At 39.8% G+C, this 18,654-nt stretch overlaps 1 protein-coding gene across 2 annotated transcripts in view; it reads left to right on the forward strand.

The window, feature by feature from the left end:
* Positions 1-18,654, forward strand: part of capn5b (calpain 5b) — a 172,561-nt gene that overhangs the window by 48,599 nt on the left and 105,308 nt on the right. The gene's annotated exons all lie outside the window — the stretch shown is intronic.

Below are 18,654 nucleotides of genomic sequence, written 5' to 3' on the forward strand. Positions count from 1 at the left end.
AAATCCAAAATTCCGTGTGTCACAAAATTAGAATATTACTTAAGGCTAATACAAAAAAGGGATTTTTAGAAATGTTGGCCAACTGAAAAGTATGAAAATGAAAAATATGAGCATGTACAATACTCAATACTTGGTTGGAGCTCCTTTTGCCTCAATTACTGCGTTAATGCGGCGTGGCATGGAGTCGATGAGTTTCTGGCACTGCTCAGGTGTTATGAGAGCCCAGGTTGCTCTGATAGTGGCCTTCAACTCTTCTGCGTTTTTGGGTCTGGCATTCTGCATCTTCCTTTTCACAATACCCCACAGATTTTCTATGGGGCTAAGGTCAGGGGAGTTGGCGGGCCAATTTAGAACAGAAATACCATGGTCCGTAAACCAGGCACGGGTAGATTTTGTGCTGTGTGCAGGCGCCAAGTCCTGTTGGAACTTGAAATCTCCATCTCCATAGAGCAGGTCAGCAGCAGGAATCATGAAGTGCTCTAAAACTTGCTGGTAGACGGCTGCGTTGACCCTGGATCTCAGGAAACAGAGTGGACCGACACCAGCAGATGACATGGCACCCCAAACCATCACTGATGGTGGAAACTTTACACTAGACTTCAGGCAACGTGGATCCTGTGCCTCTCCTGTCTTCCTCCAGACTCTGGGACCTCGATTTCCAAAGGAAATGCAAAATTTGCTTTCGTCAGAAAACATGACTTTGGACCACTCAGCAGCAGTCCAGCTGGTGTCGGTCCACTCTGTTTCCTGAGATCCAGGGTCAACGCAGCCGTCTACCAGCAAGTTTTAGAGCACTTCATGCTTCCTGCTGCTGACCTGCTCTATGGAGATGGAGATTTCAAGTTCCAACAGGACTTGGCGCCTGCACACAGCGCAAAATCTACCCGTGCCTGGTTTACGGACCATGGTATTTCTGTTCTAAATTGGCCCGCCAACTCCCCTGACCTTAGCCCCATAGAAAATCTGTGGGGTATTGTGAAAAGGAAGATGCAGAATGCCAGACCCAAAAACGCAGAAGAGTTGAAGGCCACTATCAGAGCAACCTGGGCTCTCATAACACCTGAGCAGTGCCAGAAACTCATCGACTCCATGCCACGCCGCATTAACGCAGTAATTGAGGCAAAAGGAGCTCCAACCAAGTATTGAGTATTGTACATGCTCATATTTTTCATTTTCATACTTTTCAGTTGGCCAACATTTCTAAAAATCCCTTTTTTGTATTAGCCTTAAGTAATATTCTAATTTTGTGACACACGGAATTTTGGATTTTCATTTGTTGCCACTTCAAATCATCAAAATTAAATGAAATAAACATTTGAATGCATCAGTCTGTGTGCAATGAATAAATATAATGTACAAGTTACACCTTTTGAATGCAATTACTGAAATAAATCAAGTTTTTCAAAATATTCTAATTTACTGGCTTTTACCTGTATATTGACTCTTTCTCGTTACTACCAATTACTCTTCCTTTTTCTTTATTTGCTTTCTCACTATTATAAAATGTTAACATTCTAAACACAGAAAGTGGAGAAACTATTAACTGGATTATATAAGGTGTGCTTTTTCCTTTTTCTTTTTAGACGTGTTGAATTGTGTAAGTGTAAACACCTGACGTTTCTTCTGTTTAGCATGTTTGGAACAAATTAAACCAAAAAATAAAAGAAATGAGTAAATAATATCGACATAGAAATAACAAATTAAATGAATAGGGAAAAAATAAATGAATAGAAAAAAGATACAGGAATAAAAACAAAATCAGTAATAATTAATCTCTTTTGGTTTTTTACATAAATGTATGGCAATAATGTATGCAGGCAGGCAGACAGGCTGTGGTTGTGGATGGCACAACCTCCTTCTGCCTGTGCGTCGCTGCAGCGACAGCCAGCGTGCATTGCCATGGAAACTGGGTCACGCAGATTATATGTTTTGGTCTGTGCGGATGTCAGTCATGCGGACTGAGCGCTGCGAGATGAGCGGAAGGGAAAGAGGAAGGGAAGAAAAGCAGGAGGATCCTCTCTTTCAGAGCCAGCCGAGCACATTGTAACTGTGTTAATATATAAATATATGTATTTATATTTATATATATATATATGTGTGTGTGTGTGTATATATGTATGTATATATATATATGTATGTATGTATGTGTGTGTGTATGTATATATATGTGTGTATATATATATATGTGTATATATGTATATATATATATATATATATATGTGTATATACAGTATATGTATGTATATATATATATATGTATACATGTATATATATATATATATATATATATATATATATATATATATATATATATATATATCCATCCATCCATCCATCCATCCATTTTCTACCGCTTATTCCCATTGGGGTCGCGGGGGGTGCTGGAGCCTATCTCAGCTACAATCGGGCGGGAGGCGGGGTACACCCTGGACAAGTCGCCACCTCATCACAGGGCCAACACAGATAAACAGACAACATTCACACTCACATTCACGCGCTAGGGCCAATTTAGTGTTGCCAATCAACCTATCCCCAGGTGCATGTCTTTGGAAGTGGGAGGAAGCCGGAGTACCCGGAGGGAACCCACGCAGTCACGGGGAGGACATGCAAACTCCACACAGAAAGATCCCGAGCCCGGGATTGAACCCAAGACTACTCAGGACCTTCGTATTGTGAGGCAGACGCACTAACCCCTCTTCCACCGTGCTGCCCTATATATATATATATATATATATATATATATATATATATATATATATATATATATATATATATATATATGTCTTAATAAGGTTATCCAAAAAATAGTGCTCGATACCGTAGTAGAGCGCAATATATGTATGTTTGGGAAAAAAATCACAAGACTATTTCATCTCTACAGGCCTGTTTCATGAGGGGGGGTACCCTCAATCGTCAGGAGATTTTAATGGGAGCATTCGCATACCATGGTTTATATAGGGCACAGAGTGGGTGGGTACAGGCTGGCCTAGGGGCGTGGTGATTGGCTCATGTGTTACCTAGGAGGTGTTTCCGTCTATGGCGGCATGTTGTTACAATTTCGCTGCGCTTGTTGAGGGATGACAGGTCTGGACGGTAAATAATAAACAGTTTCTCTTTCAAGCATAGGTTGCATCTTTTATTACCACTATTGTAAGGTGTGCTGGATGCAAGAATTTGCCATGTTATTGAATATTCAACATTATTGTCTTTGAGGTCCCAAATGTGTTTGCTGAGTTCTGTGGTATTTCGCAGGTTTTTGTTCCTGAAAGAAGCCTTGTGATTGTTCCATCTGGTTTTGAATTCTCCCTCGGTTAATCCTACATATGTGTCGGATGTGTTAATGTCCTTGCGTATTACCTTAGATTGGTAGACAACTGATGTTTGTAAGCACCCCCACGTTGAGGGGGCAATCAGGTTTCTTTCGACAATTACATCCTTTGTTGGTTTTGAAGTCGCTCTGTCTGAGGGCCGACGGCTCATTTGCAATTGTTTTGTTGTGGTTTGAGATGATTTGTCGTATATTGTTCATGCAGCTGTAGCTCAATTTAATGTTGTTCTTGTTGAATACTTTTCTTAGGATGTTGTCTTTGGGAAAGTGTTTGTCAATCAGATTGAGGAATTTGTGTCCAATGTTCGTTGAGTATATATATATATATATATATATATATATATATATATATATATATATATATATATATATATATATATATATATATATATATATATATATATATATATATATATATATACATATATATATATATATATACATATATATATATATATATATATATACATATATATATATATATATATATGTATGTGTGGGAAAAAAAAATCACAAGACTACTTCATCTCTACAGGCCTGTTTCATGAGGGGTTCCCTCAATCATCAGGAGATTTTCTCACGTAAGAGACTAGACGTATAAGATTTCATGGGATTTAGCGATTGGGAGTGACAGATTGTTTGGTAAACGTATAGCATGTTCTATATGTTATAGTTATTTGAATGACTCTTACCATAATATGTTACGTTAACATACCAGTTGGTTATTTATGCCTCATATAACGTACACTTATTCAGCCTGTTGTTCACTATTCTTTATTTATTTTAAATTGCCTTTCAAATGTCTATTCTTGGTGTTGGGTTTTATCAAATAAATTTCCCCCAAAAATGTGACTTATACTCCAGTGCGACTTATATATGTTTTTTTCCTTCTTTATTATGCATTTTCGGCCGGCGCGACTTATACTCCAGAGCGACTTATAGTCCGAAAAATACGGTACTTACTTTCCATCCTTACTTTTTCCATACTTTGAAACTGAGCTACTGTGTGGAACAATTTCCCTTGTGGATCATTAAAGTTTGTTTAAGTCTAAGTCTAAATTAGTCACAGTAACAATCTAAATGTTATGTTATCACTGCACCTTAACGGTAATCTGAACACAGAAGTGAAGCACCACCCACTGCAGCAGGCTTTTGCTGCAGGAAGGTTGTGTCTTCTCACGACGAAAAATAGTCATTTTCTTGTCGGGAAAACAACTTGCCATTGATTTGAACCTGATATTTCCACAAGGTAGACTTTCTGCTCGCTTGTGGCTAATCAGTAGCAAGTGAACTGCAGCCAAGTTCCCCCGCTACGGCACGGTCCGAGTGTTAAAAAGGAAGTATTTGTGTTAATCGCCCGATAAAAAAAATTGTGCCGTTATTGAAATGTATATTTAACACGTTATTATCGCGTTAACTTTTACAGCCCTAATGTATATATGTACATACAGTATATTTATATATACAGGTAAAAGCCAGTAAATTAGAATATTTTGAAAAACTTGATTTATTTCAGTAATTGCATTCAAAAGGTGTAACTAGTACATTATATTTATTCATTGCACACAGACTGATGCATTCAAATGTTTATTTCATTTAATTTTGATGATTTGAAGTGGCAACAAATGAAAATCCAAAATTCGGTGTGTCACAAAATTAGAATATTACTTAAGGCTAATACAAAAAAGGGATTTTTAGAATTGTTGGCCAACTGAAAAGTATGAAAATGAAAAATATGAGCATGTACAATACTCAATACTTGGTTGGAGCTCCTTTTGCCTCAATTACTGCGTTAATGCGGCGTGGCATGGAGTCGATGAGTTTCTGGCACTGCTCAGGTGTTATGAGAGCCCAGGTTGCTCTGATAGTGGCCTTCAACTCTTCTGCGTTTTTGGGTCTGGCATTCTGCATCTTCCTTTTCACAATACCCCACAGATTTTCTATGGGGCTAAGGTCAGGGGAGTTGGCGGGCCAATTTAGAACAGAAATACCATGGTCCGTAAACCAGGCACGGGTAGATTTTGCGCTGTGTGCAGGCGCCAAGTCCTGTTGGAACTTGAAATCTCCATCTCCATAGAGCAGGTCAGCAGCAGGAAGCATGAAGTGCTCTAAAACTTGCTGGTAGACGGCTGCGTTGACCCTGGATCTCAGGAAACAGAGTGGACCGACACCAGCAGATGACATGGCAGCCCAAACCATCACTGATGGTGGAAACTTTACACTAGACTTCAGGCAACGTGGACCCTGTGCCTCTCCCGTCTTCCTCCAGACTCTGGGACCTCGATTTCCAAAGGAAATGCAAAATTTGCTTTCGTCAGAAAACATGACTTTGGACCACTCAGCAGCAGTCCAGCTGGTGTCGGTCCACTCTGTTTCCTGAGATCCAGGGTCAACGCAGCCGTCTACCAGCAAGTTTTAGAGCACTTCATGCTTCCTGCTGCTGACCTGCTCTATGGAGATGGAGATTTCAAGTTCCAACAGGACTTGGCGCCTGCACACAGCGCAAAATCTACCCGTGCCTGGTTTACGGACCATGGTATTTCTGTTCTAAATTGGCCCGCCAACTCCCCTGACCTTAGCCCCATAGAAAATCTGTGGGGTATTGTGAAAAGGAAGATGCAGAATGCCAGACCCAAAAACGCAGAAGAGTTGAAGGCCACTATCAGAGCAACCTGGGCTCTCATAACACCTGAGCAGTGCCAGAAACTCATCGACTCCATGCCACGCCGCATTAACGCAGTAATTGAGGCAAAAGGAGCTCCAACCAAGTATTGAGTATTGTACATGCTCATATTTTTCATTTTCATACTTTTCAGTTGGCCAACATTTCTAAAAATCCCTTTTTTGTATTAGCCTTAAGTAATATTCTAATTTTGTGACACACGGAATTTTGGATTTTCATTTGTTGCCACTTCAAATCATCAAAATTAAATGAAATAAACATTTGAATGCATCAGTCTGTGTGCAATGAATAAATATAATGTACAAGTTACACCTTTTGAATGCAATTACTGAAATAAATCAAGTTTTTCAAAATATTCTAATTTACTGGCTTTTACCTGTGTATATATATATACGTACATACAATATATTTATATATTGTTAAATATGCTGACATGCAGTTAATTAAAGCTAACATTTTATAGATCAACCCTATTCCTTTTATAGATTGCAGTAAGTCCTCCATAATGACTGCAGTGTACCAAGAAGGTTAGCCTAATGCACCTTTTAATAAAAACAAACCCCTGGATGACCATTATTACAAGAACAATGATGCACATTTACCACACAATTTCACTCCGTTTCACTGAAACCATTAAGCAACGTATCCCCGTCCCTTTTCACTAATGGCTACTGAAAGCTCTTTCAACTCCGCGGGAGGCTTGGGTTCACTGAGGTGGAGAGGGAAAGTGCGGGGTAATCGAGTTTAACGTCAAACTACTTCGGGGATAAAGCGTTTTCTTTTTTTCAAGATTGAAGTCGAAATTGAACGCAATTCCTGAGAAAAGCTCATCACACGCACAGGGTTGATGATTGTGCACTACACTCGAAGTAAACATTGCATCAAACTACTCCAGAGCCGCAATATTTGCCGATTATGTTCCAAGACCCCCAGCAAATGGCGAACCCTTGCGAAGGCTTACAATGTGAATTTTTTATATTCTGTCCCAATCCGATATTAATATCCAATATCGGTCTGATATCAGCAAAAAAGCTTTACGGTATTAAATCGGCTTACATCTTACGTTTATTTGTGCAAAGATGGACAGCCCGTTTACGCCTAAATGTCCTCCAATAAGCACACTAAGGTTGGTCTTTTCTTGTACTTCAGTCAAGTCATTTACAAAAGCTAAATACGCTACTAGCAGCTACACAACAGCCAAGCACACAAAAGCACACAAGCTAGTAATAACTGTCCTTAATTGAATAATATTGCGGTCTAAAATAGCCATACTTGCCAACCTTGAGACCTCCGATTTCGGAAGGTGGGCGGTGGGGGCGTGGTGTGGGGTGGGGCGTGGTTGGGGGCGTGGTTAAGAGGCGAGGAGTATATTGACAGCTACAATTCACCAAGTCAAGTATTTCATACATATATATATATATATATATATATATATATATTAGAGATGCGCGGATAGGCAATTATTTCATCCGCAACCGCATCAGAAAGTCGTCAACCATCCGCCATCCACCCGATGTAACATTTGATCAGAACCGCACCCGCCCGCACCCGCCCGTTGTTATATATCTAATATAGACGATGCAAGGCATTAGTGAGGTTATAAAGCTTTTGCCTGTTAAAGAAAGGAGACTGATCCAATGCAGCACAGACATTTGCGTGCCACGCTGTCACGACCCAGACGCACACCAGTGCGCAATCATATGGGAGCCGCGCTGAGCGCACCTCCAAGCGCGTCTCGCTGCCGGCGACGGCCGGGTATGTGCCCGACGCTCCAGCGCCATCCATTTTCAGGGCTAGTTGATTCGGCAGGTGGGTTGTTACACACTCCTTAGCGGGTTCCGACTTCCATGGCCACCGTCCTGCTGTCTATATCAACCAGGGTGAGCCCCACCCCTTTCGTGAGCGCACTGCGCGCGGAGTGACCCCTGTTACGCGCCCCCGGCAACAGGGGTGGCGGGCTGGTAAGCTGCGCGGGCGGAGCGCGCGGAGTGACCCCTGTTACGAGCCCCCGGCCACGGGGGTGGCGGGCAGGTAAGCTGCTTACCTGCTGCGCGTGACGCCGGCCGCGGCGAAGGCGGACGAGGCGGGGTGTCGGTGCGGTGGGCGCGGTGGTGACCCTGGACGTGCGTCGGGCCCTTCTCGCGGATCGCCTCAGCTACGGCTCCCGGTGGGGCCCTCTCGGGGGAAGGGGCCTCGGTCCCGGACCCCGGCGAGGCGTCCCTTCTCCGCTCCGTAAAAGTGTCCATCTCTTTTTTTTTTTTTCTTCTGTTGTGGCATATGCTGCAGGTGCCTGCTCGTTTTTCGTATGTGGGTAACAACATTTAACTATGTATATATATTTCCCAATTGGTTTAACTGCCACCCGCCTGAATCTATTTAAAATCTAATTTTTTTTTATTTCAACCGCCCGACCCGACCCGACCCGACCCGCGGATAAAATCTAATTTTTTAAAATTTCATCCGCCCGATCCGCGGTTAATCCGCGGACTCCGCGGTTGTGCCCGCAAACCGCGCATCTCTAATATATATATATATATATATATATATATATATATATATATATATATATATATATATATATATATATATATACTTATATATATATATACTTATATATACATATATATATATATATATATATATATATATATATATATATATATATGCAAACAAAACTGTGTTTAGATAATTGATACTTCAAACTTGCATAAATAAATATTAAGGAATATAACATAACTTGACTTCTGAGAGTTTCAAAATGTAATGAATAAAATGCTAAAGTTGTTGATAAACAAGCAATTATTTTAATAATTAAATATGGTCATTTTAAATGAATTATTATGATAATTTAAAATCAATTATTTCAAATATGTTTATTTTAATGTATAATTCTATGGCTGGATGTAATAAGGAGTCACAAAAAAATACAAATAAAAATACAATTAATTTTGATGTTTTTAGCAAAATATAGTAAAAATGTATTTAGTTTTTTTTTTTTTTTTTTTAAATAATAAATATATTTATTTTTAGGTAAAATAAACATAATAATACAATTGATCTCTAGTCTGGATGATTTAGTTCTTGTCACCCTGTTGTCCTCCCGTCATGAAAAAAGGCTGTCCTCACTCAGGTCCGCATGGAGCTGGAGGGGGCGTGGCTTCCAGCTCCGGCTGAAAATCGGGAGATTTTCGGGAGAATATTTGTCCCGGGAGGTTTTGGGGAGAGGCGCTGAATTTCGGGAGTCTCCCGGAAAATTCGGGAGGGTTGACAAGTATGGAAATAGCACATTTGCCAATAAAAACAGGTATAGGATATTTATAGTTTCATATTACTTACACATACTGTACAGTACAAAGTCTCCAAGGCAGAAAACCGCGTTCGTAAGTATCCAGTAACAAAAGTGTCCGCATCATTCCAAAAAGTTACCGATGATGAACTCAATGTTTTATTGTTGTCACCGAGTGTCACCAAAAAACACAATCACCACTCCGCTTCAACTTAAAGACAGCATACGTCCATTCCAGACAGTTAATAATAAACAGGTTCATACCTTCCATTGTTCTCTGTTTGACTAATTTCCCTTCATCAAACTATTTCTCACCTTTCACACAGAAAAGCGCATTAGAAAGTATCCAGTAACAAAAGTGTCCGCATCATTCCAAAAAAGTTACTGTGTCTTCCATTGTTCTCTGTTTGACTAATGTCCCTTGATCAAACTATTTCTCACCTTTCACACAGAAAAGCGCATTAGAAAGTATCCAGTAAAAAAAGTGTCACCAAGTGGCCACCAAGTGTCACCAAAAAAACCCCAATTACCACTCCACTTCAATTTAAAGACAGCATACGTCCATTCCAGACAGTTAATAATAAACAGGTTGGTGTTTTTCCATACCTACCATTGTTCTCTGTTTGACTAATTTCCCTTAATCAAACTATTTCTCACCTTTCACACAACAAAGTAATAAAAGTATGTACGATTGGTGTTGATTTTGTAGTATCCAGTAACAAAAGTGTCCGCATCATTCAAAAAAAGTTACTGTGTCATGGGGTGAACTTAATGTTTTATTGTGGCCACCAAGTGTCACCAAAAAAAACCCAATTACCACTCCACTTCAACTTAAAGACAGCATACGTCCATTACAGACAGTTGATAATAAACAGGTTGGTGTTTTTCCATACCTACCATTGTTCTCTTTTTGACTAATTTCCCTTAATCAAACTATTTCTCACCTTTCACACAACAAAGTAATAAAAGTATTTATGATTGGTGCTGATTTTGTATCGGACCAATATTGCTATCGGCCAACACTCGAGGTTCCAATATCTGTTTGACTAATTTCCCTTCATCAAACTATTTCTCACCTTTCACACAGAAAAGCGCATTAGAAAGTATCCAGTAACAAAAGTGTCCGCATCATTCAAAAAAAAGTTACTGTGTCATGGGGTGAACTTAATGTTTTATTGTGGCCACCAATTTCCCTTAATTTCCCTTAATCAAACTATTTATCACCTTTCACACAACAAAGTAATAAAACCAATATTGCTATCGGTTCCAATATCGGTATCGTATTGGGAGACAGCATACGTCCATTCCATGGTGTTTTTCATACCTACCATTGTTCTCTGTTTGACTCATTTTAACTGTCTGGAATGGACGTATGCTGTCTTTAAGTTGAAGTGGAGTGGTAATTGTTTTTTTTTTGGTGACACTTGGTGGCCACAATAAAACATTAAGTTCACCCCATGACACAGTAACTTTTTTTGAATGATGCGGACACTTTTGTTACTGGATACTTTCTAATGCGCTTTTCTGTGTGAAAGGTGAGAAATAGTTTGATGAAGGGAAATTAGTCAAACAGATATTGGAACCTCGAGTGTTGGCCGATAGCAATATTGGTCCGATACAAAATCAGCACCAATCATAAATACTTTTATTACTTTGTTGTGTGAAAGGTGAGAAATAGTTTGATTAAGGGAAATTGGTGGCCACAATAAAACATTAAGTTCACCCCATGACACAGTAACTTTTTTTGAGTGATGCGGACACTTTTGTTACTGGATACTTTCTAATGCGCTTTTCTGTGTGAAAGGTGAGAAATAGTTTGATAAAGGGAAATTAGTCAAACAGATATTGGAACCTCGAGTGTTGGCCGATAGCAATATTGGTCCGATACAAAATCAGCACCAATCATAAATACTTTTATTACTTTGTTGTGTGAAAGGTGATAAATAGTTTGATTAAGGGAAATTAAGGGAAATTGGTGGCCACAATAAAACGATAATTCACCCCATGACACAGTAACTTTTTTTGAGTGATGCGGACACTTTTGTTACTGGATACTTTCTAATGCGCTTTTCTGTGTGAAAGGTAAGAAATAGTTTGATGAAGGGAAATTAGTCAAACAGATATTGGAACCTCGAGTGTTGGCCGATAGCAATATTGGTCCGATACAAAATCAGCACCAATCATAAATACTTTTATTACTTTGTTGTGTGAAAGGTGAGAAATAGTTTGATTAAGGGAAATTAAGGGAAATTGGTGGCCACAATAAAACATTAAGTTCACCCCATGACACAGTAACTTTTTTTGAATGATGCGGACACTTTTGTTACTGGATACTTTCAAATGCGCTTTTCTGTGTGAAAGGTGAGAAATAGTTTGATGAAGGGAAATTAGTCAAACAGATATGGGAACCTCGAGTGTTGGCCGATAGCAATATTGGTCCGATACAAAATCAGCACCAATCATACATACTTTTATTACTTTGTTGTGTGAAAGGTGAGAAATAGTTTGATTAAGGGAAATTAAGGGAAATTGGTGGCCACAATAAAACATTAAGTTCACCCCATGACACAGTAACTTTTTTTGAATGATGCGGACACTTTTGTTACTGGATACTTTCTAATGCGCTTTTCTGTGTGAAAGGTGAGAAATGGTTTGATGAAGGGAAATTAGTCAAACAGATATTGGAACCTCGAGTGTTGGCCGATAGCAATATTGGTCCGATACAAAATCATCACCAATCATACATACTTTTATTACTTTGTTGTGTGAAAGGTGAGAAATAGTTTGATTAAGGGAAATTAAGGGAAATTGGTGGCCACAATAAAACATTAAGTTCACCCCATGACACAGTAACTTCTTTTGAATGATGCGGACACTTTTGTTACTGGATACTTTCTAATGCGCTTTTCTCTGTGAAAGGTGTGAAATAGTTTGATGAAGGGAAATTAGTCAAACAGATATTGGAACCTCGAGTGTTGGCCGATAGCAATATTGGTCCGATACAAAATCAGCACCAATCATAAATACTTTTATTACTTTGTTGTGTGAAAGGTGAGAAATAGTTTGATTAAGGGAAATTAAGGGAAATTGGTGGCCACAATAAAACATTAAGTTCACCCCATGACACAGTAACTTTTTTTGAATGATGCGGACACTTTTGTTACTGGATACTTTCTAATGTGATTTTCTGTGTGAAAGGTGAGAAATAGTTTGATTAAGGGAAATTAAGGGAAATTGGTTGCCACAATAAAACATTAAATTCACCCCATGACATAGTAACTTTTTTTGAATGATGCGGACACTTTTGTTACTGGATACTTTCTAATGCGCTTTTCTGTGTGAAAGGTGAGAAATAGTTTGATGAAGGGACATTAGTCAAACAGATATTGGAACCTCGAGTGTTGGCCGATAGCAATATTGGTCCGATACAAAATCAGCACCAATCATACATACTTTTATTACTTTGTTGTGTGAAAGGTGAGAAATAGTTTGATTAAGGGAAATTGGTGGCCACAATAAAACATTAAGTTCACCCCATGACACAGTAACTTTTTTTGAATGATGCGGACACTTTTGTTACTGGATACTTTCTAATGCGCTTTTCTGTGTGAAAGGTGAGAAATAGTTTGATAAAGGGAAATTAGTCAAACAGATATTGGAACCTCGAGTGTTGGCCGATAGCAATATTGGTCCGATACAAAATCCGCACCAATCATACATACTTTTATTACTTTGTCGTGTGAAAGGTGAGAAATAGTTTGATTAAGGGGAATTAGTCAAACAGAGAACAATGGTAGATATGGAAAAACACCAACCTGTTTATTATTAACTGTCTGGAATGGACGTATGCTGTCTTTAAGTGGGATCAATATTGCTATCGGCCAACACTACACTATTACACGATATATTACTCCAAAGTGTGTAATATGCTTCTCACACTTCAAAGGAATGTGTGAGTATGCGGGCGAGCGAATGACAGATGTTGTCCCGCCTCTGTTACAGCTCTGATATTGCCCTCAAAAAGGGAGAATTGCCAGGTCGCGCTCAGAAGAGGCCCGTTATATTCTATATTCTATATTCTATATATATTTTTAATTTTTTTTTGCAAAGACGCGCTCCGCCCGGCCGTCCGCGTTGTCATCGTCAGGGTGAAGGTTCAGGGGCATCCCGACGAGCGGGAACGTTATCCTTGCTCTGATGCATTCAGGCGATATTTATGGCTGCGCTCAAGTCCCGGCGGCAAAGCAGGCGAGCATAAAGAGCGAGGGCTAATAAAATGTTGCTCCTCTTCGGTCGTCTCGTGCGGCTCGCCGCTCTGTCGTCCTACGGTAGGGCGAAATGTAATTGAGGAAAACAAATTAAGTGTACGCTAACAAGGTATTGGAATACCTGACCAGTACAACTACAGGAAGTCATTATTGAGGACTGTATGGAGAGGGAAGGAAGTGTATGCTATTTCAGTTTGAGCACATAAAATAAGGCCCCATAGTTTGACATTCGCAGGTGGACTTCTCGTAGGAAAGAGGCCCTAATTTGGACTTCAGAATGCAAAAGTGATAGCCCTATCCTTGAGAAGAGACTACATGTTTAGCTCAATGCCAACATTTATGTGTAAATGTTTTAAGGCAGAGGTGTCAAACTCATTTTAGATGCGGGGGCCACATGGAGAAAAATCTACTCCCAAGTGGGCCGGACTGGTAAAAACACGGCATGATAACTTAAAAATAAAGACAACTTCAGATTGTTTTCTTTGTTTAAAAATCGAACAAGCAGATTCTAAAAATGTACAAATCATAATGTTGTTGAGTTTTTTTTACGCTTACATGTTGCAGTTAATAGTGTTCTATCTTTATTTGTCGTTATTTGTACTTTGTGAATAAATGATGTGATAATGTTCATCAGTCAACTCATTGGTGTTCATTTTCAATCCATCAAGATAAAAAAAATTATATCAAAATCAAATTACAAGATGTTATTTATATAGTTTGATCATTTTCCTCGACTGGTCCCCTGGTTTATTTATTTTTTTTTTACATACAGTATGTAGCATCATCTACAAAGATACAAATAATTGCTTTTTCAACATCTAGTAGACACATTTAGAAGAGCAGTTTCTTTCAATAAAATATTTCGGCTCATTTTTATACTTTGCAAACTCATCCCACAGGCCGGATCAAACCTGTTCCGGCCCGCGGGCCGTTTGTTTGACACCACTGGTTTAAGGCATTTGACTTGGGGGCCGCATTGGGCTAAAAAAAATAAAAAAAATAAAAAAATAAAAAAAATAAATAAATTTAAAAAATAATAATAATAATAATAAGAATAAAAAAATTAAAAAAATAAATAAATATATAAGACCTACTGACTCAAGCACTAGACTTCGCCTCAGACTACGACTCAATCACAGGCAACGAAAGAAACATCATCATCCACGCAAAAAACTCCATTCTCATCCACAACAGTACACCATGGCAAAAAAAGAACAATGCAACATTTGACGTCACTATGGGAAGTTTTGACGGAGCAGAAACGTGTGAACTCGTTGGGAGTTTCCTCCTCTCCCAGCTCGCTAGCCTCAATCTGAACCTTGGTATTTACCGTGATGACGGACTGGCAGTGTGTCGCGCCTCACCAAGGAGCAGCGAGAATACCAAGAAGCGCATATGCCAAATTTTCAAAGAGAACGGCCTACGGATCACGATTGAAGCCAACAAGCAAACCGTCAACTTCCTTGACGTCACTTTCAACCTGAGAAATAACAGCTACCAACCATTCACGAAACCCAACACAACACTCCAATACGTGCACCATGACAGCAACCACCCACCCACCACCACGAAAAGAATACCTACCGGAATCAATAAAAGGCTATCGATGCTGTCATCTAGCAAAGCTGAATTTGACCAAGCAACCCCCCCGTACCAAAAAGCCCTTGATGAAAGCGGATACAATTTCACCCTCACCTATGAACCCACGCCAGGAAACCAGCCAAAAAAGAACAGAAAACGGAACGACATCATCTGGTACAACCCCCCATACAGCAAAAACGTCTCAACGAACATTGGACACAAATTCCTCAATCTGATTGACAAACACTTTCCCAAAGACAACATCCTAAGAAAAGTATTCAACAAGAACAACATTAAATTGAGCTACAGCTGCATGAACAATATACGACAAATCATCTCAAACCACAACAAAACAATTGCAAATGAGCCGTCGGCCCTCAGACAGAGCGACTCCAAAACCAACAAAGGATGTAATTGTCGAAAGAAACCTGATTGCCCTCTCAACGGGGGGTGCTTACAAACATCAGTTGTCTACCAATCTAAGGTAATACGCAAGGACATTAACACATCCGACACATATGTAGGATTAACCGAGGGAGAATTCAAAACCAGATGGAACAATCACAAGGCTTCTTTCAGGAACAAAAACCTGCGAAATACCACAGAACTCAGCAAACACATTTGGGACCTCAAAGACAATAATGTTGAATATTCAATAACATGGCAAATTCTTGCATCCAGCACACCTTACAATAGTGGTAATAAAAGATGCAACCTATGCTTGAAAGAGAAACTGTTTATTATTTACCGTCCAGACCTGTCATCCCTCAACAAGCGCAGCGAAATTGTAACAACATGCCGCCATAGACGGAAACACCTCCTAGGTAACACATGAGCCAATCACCACGCCCCTAGGCCAGCCTGTACCCACCCACTCTGTGCCCTATATAAACCATGGTATGCGAATACTCCCATTAAAATCTCCTGACGATTGAGGGTACCCCCCCTCATGAAACAGGCCTGTAGAGATGAAATAGTCTTGTGATTTTTTTCCCACACATACATATATTGCGCTCTACTACGGTATCGAGCACTATTTTTTGGATAACCTTATTAAGACATATATATATATATATGTATATATATATATATATATATATATATGTATATATATATATGTGTATGTATATGTATATATATATATATGTATGTATGTATGTATGTATGTATATAGGCGGTATAGCTCGGTTGGTAGAGCGGCCGTACCAGCAACTTGAGGGTTGCAGGTTCGATCCCCGCTTCCGCCATCCTAGTCACTGCCGTTGTGTCCTTGGGCAAGACGCTTTACCCACCTGCTCCCAGTGCCACCCACACTGGTTTAAATGCAACTTAGATATTGGGTTTCACAATGTAAAGCGCTTTGAGTCACTTGAGAAAAAGCGCTATATAAATGTAATTCACTTCACTTATATATATATATATATATGTACTGAACACAAATTTTAACGCAACACTTTTGTTTTTGCTCCCATTTTTCCCGAGTTGAACTCAAAGATGTAAAACTTTTAATGTACACACAATACACCTATTCCTCTCAAATATTGTTCACAAATTTGTCTAAATCTGTGTTAGTGAGCATTTCTTCTTTGCCAAGATAATCCATCCCACCTCACAGGTGTGACATACCCAGATGCTGATTAAACAGCATGATTATTGCACAGGTGTGCCTTAGGCTGCCCACGAGAAAAGACCACTCTGAAATGTGCAGTTTTGCTTTATTGGGGGTGCAGTCAGTATGTGGTGTGACCACCATTTGCCTCACGCAGTGCAACAAATCTCCTTGGCATAGAGTGGATCAGGTTGCTCTTCAATGGCTGTGCCAAGTTGCTGGATATTGGCAGGAACTGGAACACGTTGTTGTATACACCGATCCACAACATCCCAAACATGCTCAATGGGTGACAGTGTGCTGGCCATGCAAGAACTGAGATGTTTTTCGGCTTCCAGGAATTGTGTACAGATCCTTGCAACATGGGGTCATGCATTGTCATGCTACAACTTGAGGTGATGGTTTCAGATAAATGGCACAACAATGGGCCTCAGGATCTCGTCACGGTATCTCTGTGCATTCAAAATGCCATCAACAGATAACCATCAGCGGTTAAGATAAAGGAGCATGTGCGCGCCAAATAAATTGCATGATTAATCTGCGTTTGTACATGATTAATGCGATAATGTTGTGCGATTAATCACACACGTTAACTCAGACGTTGACAGTATGTTTATTTTCAAATTTGCAGACTTTGGTATCCTCAAAGCACGTTAAACTGAAGACTTCTGACGGACTTTGAGATTTGTTTAGCTCGTCATCTTTAGTGGTGGTGGTTGTTTGAACTCAGAGGTTTTGAGACTAATCTAACACTAATGTCCATTATACGTTTCAAGCAGGCTTCACTACACATCTTAAAATACAACTTTGCCACCTACTTGTCAGTTAGCTACAACAGACCTGGTTTATTTACAGGTAAAAGCCAGTAAATTAGAATATTTTGAAAAACTTGATTTATTTCAGTAATTGCATTCAAAAGGTGTAACTTGTACATTATATTTATTCATTGCACACAGACTGATGCATTCAAATGTTTATTTCATTTAATTTTGATGATTTGAAGTGGCAACAAATGAAAATCCAAAATTCCGTGTGTCACAAAATTAGAATATTACTTAAGGCTAATACAAAAAAGGGATTTTTAGAAATGTTGGCCAACTGAAAAGTATGAAAATGAAAAATATGAGCATGTACAATACTCAATACTTGGTTGGAGCTCCTTTTGCCTCAATTACTGCGTTAATGCGGCGTGGCATGGAGTCGATGAGTTTCTGGCACTGCTCAGGTGTTATGAGAGCCCAGGTTGCTCTGATAGTGGCCTTCAACTCTTCTGCGTTTTTGGGTCTGGCATTCTGCATCTTCCTTTTCACAATACCCCACAGATTTTCTATGGGGCTAAGGTCAGGGGAGTTGGCGGGCCAATTTAGAACAGAAATACCATGGTCCGTAAACCAGGCACGGGTAGATTTTGCGCTGTGTGCAGGCGCCAAGTCCTGTTGGAACTTGAAATCTCCATCTCCATAGAGCAGGTCAGCAGCAGGAAGCATGAAGTGCTCTAAAACTTGCTGGTAGACTGCTGCGTTGACCCTGGATCTCAGGAAACAGAGTGGACCGACACCAGCAGATGACATGGCACCCCAAACCATCACCCAACCATGCAAATTTTGCATTTCCTTTGGAAATCGAGGTCCCAGAGTCTGGAGGAAGACAGGAGAGGCACAGGATCCACGTTGCCTGAAGTCTAGTGTAAAGTTTCCACCATCAGTGATGGTTTGGGGTGCCATGTCATCTGCTGGTGTCGGTCCACTCTGTTTCCTGAGATCCAGGGTCAACGCAGCCGTCTACCAGCAAGTTTTAGAGCACTTCATGCTTCCTGCTGCTGACCTGCTCTATGGAGATGGAGATTTCAAGTTCCAACAGGACTTGGCGCCTGCACACAGCGCAAAATCTACCCGTGCC

Source organism: Nerophis lumbriciformis, linkage group LG09 (assembly GCF_033978685.3).
Source record: "Nerophis lumbriciformis linkage group LG09, RoL_Nlum_v2.1, whole genome shotgun sequence".
In the NCBI taxonomy this organism is placed as follows: Eukaryota; Metazoa; Chordata; class Actinopteri; order Syngnathiformes; family Syngnathidae; genus Nerophis; species Nerophis lumbriciformis.